Raw genomic sequence first — 3,537 nt, 5'->3', positions numbered from 1 at the left:
GAAAAAATTCATCCAACAGAGGGGAATGGAGAAAACTCCTCCAACAGAGGGAAATGGAGAAAACTCCTCCAACAGTGGGGAAATGGAGAAAATACCTCCAACAGGGGGGAATGGAGAAAACTCCTCCAACAGGGGGGAATGGAGAAAACTCCTCCAACAGAGGGGAATGGAGAAAATTCATCCAACGGAGGGTAATGGGGAAAACTCCTCCAACACGGGGAAATGGAGAGAACTCCTCCTACAGAGGGGAATGGAGAAATCTCCTCCAACAGAGGGAAATGGAGATAACTCCTCCAACAGGGGGAAATGGAGAAAACTCCTCCATCAGGGGGAAATGGAAAAAACTCCTCCAACGGGGGAATGGAGAAAACTCCTCCTACAGAGGGAAATGGAGATAACTCCTGCAACAGGGGGAAATGGAGAAAACTCCTCCAACGGGGGAATGGAGAAAACTCCTCCTACAGAGGGGAATGGAGAAAACTCGTCCAACAGAGGGGAATGGAGAAAACTCCTCCAACAGAGGGGAATGGAGAAAACTTCCCCAACAGAGGGGAATGGAGAAAACTCCTCCAACAGAGGGGAATGGAGAAAACTCCCCCAACAGGGGGGAATGGAGAAAATCATTCCAACAGAGGGGAATGGAGAAATCTCCTCCAACAGGGGGTAATGGAGACCACTCCTCCAACAGGGGGTAATAGAGAAAACTCCTCCAACAGAGGGGAATGGAGAAAACTCCTCCAACACGGGGTAATGGAGAAAGGTCCTCCAACAGAGGGGAATGGAGAAATCTTATCCAACAGAGGGGAATGGAGAAAACTCCTCCAACAGGGGGGAATGGAGAAAACTCCTCCAACAGAGGGGAATGGAGAAAACTCCTCCAACAGAGGGGAATGGAGAAAACTCCTCGAACTGCAGATAATGGAGAAAACTCCTCCAACAGGGGGTAATGGAGAAAACTCCACCAAAAGGGGGGAATGGACAAATCTCCTCCAACAGGGGGAAATGGAGAAAACTCCTCCAACGGGGGAATGGAGAAAATTCCTCCTACAGAGGGGAATGGAGAAAACGCCCCCAACAGTGGGTCATGGATAAAGCTCTTCCAACAGTGGGGAATGGAGAAAACTCCTCCATCAGGGGGAAATGGAGAAAACTCCTCCAACAGAGGGGAATGGAGAAAACTCCTCCAACAGAGGGGAATGGAGAAAACTCCCCCAACAGAGGGGAATGGAGAAAACTCCTCCAACAGAGTGGAATGGAGAAAACTCCCCCAACAGGGGGGAATGGAGAAAATCATTCCAACAGAGGGGAATGGAGACAACTCCTCCAACAGAGGGGAATGGAGACAACTCCTCCAACAGGGGGAAATGGAGAAAACTCCTCCAACGGGGGAATGGAGAAAATTCCTCCTCCAGAGGGGAATGGAGAAAACTCCCCCAACAGTGGGTCATGGATAAAGCTCCTCCAACAGTGGGGAATGGAGAAAACTCCTCCATCAGGGGGAAATGGAGAAAACTCCTCCAACAGAGGGGAATGGAGAAAACTCCTCCAACAGAGGGGAATGGAGAAAACTCCCCCAACAGAGGGGAATGGAGAAAACTCCTCCAACAGAGTGGAATGGAGAAAACTCCCCCAACAGGGGGGAATGGAGAAAATCATTCCAACAGAGGGGAATGGAGAAGACACCTGCAACAGAGGAGAATGGAGACAACTCCTCCAACAGAGGGGAATGGAGACAACTCCTCCAACAGGGGGGAATGGAGACAACTCCTCCAACAGGGGGTAATGGAGACCACTCCTCCAACAGGGGGTAATGGAGAAAACTCCTCAAACAGAGGGGAATGGAGAAAAGTCCTCCAACAGAGGGGAATGGAGAAAACTCCTCGAACAGGGGGGAATGGAGAAAATTCATCCAACAGAGGGGAAATGGAGAAATCTCCTCCAACAGAGGGGAATGGAGAAAATTCATCCAACAGAGGGGAATGGAGAAAACTCCTCCAACAGAGGGAAATGGAGAAAACTCCTCCAACAGGGGGAAATGGAGAAAATACCTCCAACAGGGGGGAATGGAGAAAACTCCTCCAACAGGGGGGAATGGAGAAAACTCCTCCAACAGAGGGGAATGGAGAAAATTCATCCAACGGAGGGTAATGGGGAAAACTCCTCCAACACGGGGAAATGGAGAGAACTCCTCCTACAGAGGGGAATGGAGAAATCTCCTCCAACAGAGGGGAATGGAGAAAACTCCCCCAACAGAGGGGAATGGAGAAAACTCCTCCAACAGAGGGGAATGGAGAAAACTCCTCCAACAGAGGGGAATGGAGAAAACTCCCCCAACAGAGGGGAATGGAGAAAACTCCTCCAACAGAGTGGAATGGAGAAAACTCCCCCAACAGAGGGGAATGGAGAAAATCATTCCAACAGAGGGGAATGGAGAAAACATCTCCAACAGAGGGGAATGGAGACAACTCCTCCAACAGAGGGGAATGGAGACAACTCCTCCAAAAGGGGGGAATGGAGACAACTCCTCCAACAGGGGGTAATGGAGACCACTCCTCCAACAGGGGGTAATGGAGAAAACTCCTCAAACAGAGGGGAATGGAGAAAAGTCCTCCAACAGAGGGGAATGGAGAAAACTCCTCGAACAGGGGGGAATGGAGAAAATTCATCCAACAGAGGGGAAATGGAGAAATCTCCTCCAACAGAGGGGAATGGAAAAAATTCATCCAACAGAGGGGAATGGAGAAAACTCCTCCAACAGAGGGAAATGGAGAAAACTCCTCCAACAGTGGGGAAATGGAGAAAATACCTCCAACAGGGGGGAATGGAGAAAACTCCTCCAACAGGGGGGAATGGAGAAAACTCCTCCAACAGAGGGGAATGGAGAAAATTCATCCAACGGAGGGTAATGGGGAAAACTCCTCCAACACGGGGAAATGGAGAGAACTCCTCCTACAGAGGGGAATGGAGAAATCTCCTCCAACAGAGGGAAATGGAGATAACTCCTCCAACAGGGGGAAATGGAGAAAACTCCTCCATCAGGGGGAAATGGAAAAAACTCCTCCAACGGGGGAATGGAGAAAACTCCTCCTACAGAGGGAAATGGAGATAACTCCTGCAACAGGGGGAAATGGAGAAAACTCCTCCAACGGGGGAATGGAGAAAACTCCTCCTACAGAGGGGAATGGAGAAAACTCGTCCAACAGAGGGGAATGGAGAAAACTCCTCCAACAGAGGGGAATGGAGAAAACTTCCCCAACAGAGGGGAATGGAGAAAACTCCTCCAACAGAGGGGAATGGAGAAAACTCCCCCAACAGGGGGGAATGGAGAAAATCATTCCAACAGAGGGGAATGGAGAAATCTCCTCCAACAGGGGGTAATGGAGACCACTCCTCCAACAGGGGGTAATAGAGAAAACTCCTCCAACAGAGGGGAATGGAGAAAACTCCTCCAACACGGGGTAATGGAGAAAGGTCCTCCAACAGAGGGGAATGGAGAAATCTTATCCAACAGAGGGGAATGGAGAAAACTCCTCCAAC

This window comes from Heterodontus francisci, chromosome 23 (genome assembly GCF_036365525.1).
Source record: "Heterodontus francisci isolate sHetFra1 chromosome 23, sHetFra1.hap1, whole genome shotgun sequence".
Classification (NCBI taxonomy): domain Eukaryota; kingdom Metazoa; phylum Chordata; class Chondrichthyes; order Heterodontiformes; family Heterodontidae; genus Heterodontus; species Heterodontus francisci.
The sequence above is the reverse complement of the archived record's forward strand: the minus strand, read 5'-3'. Positions refer to the sequence as shown.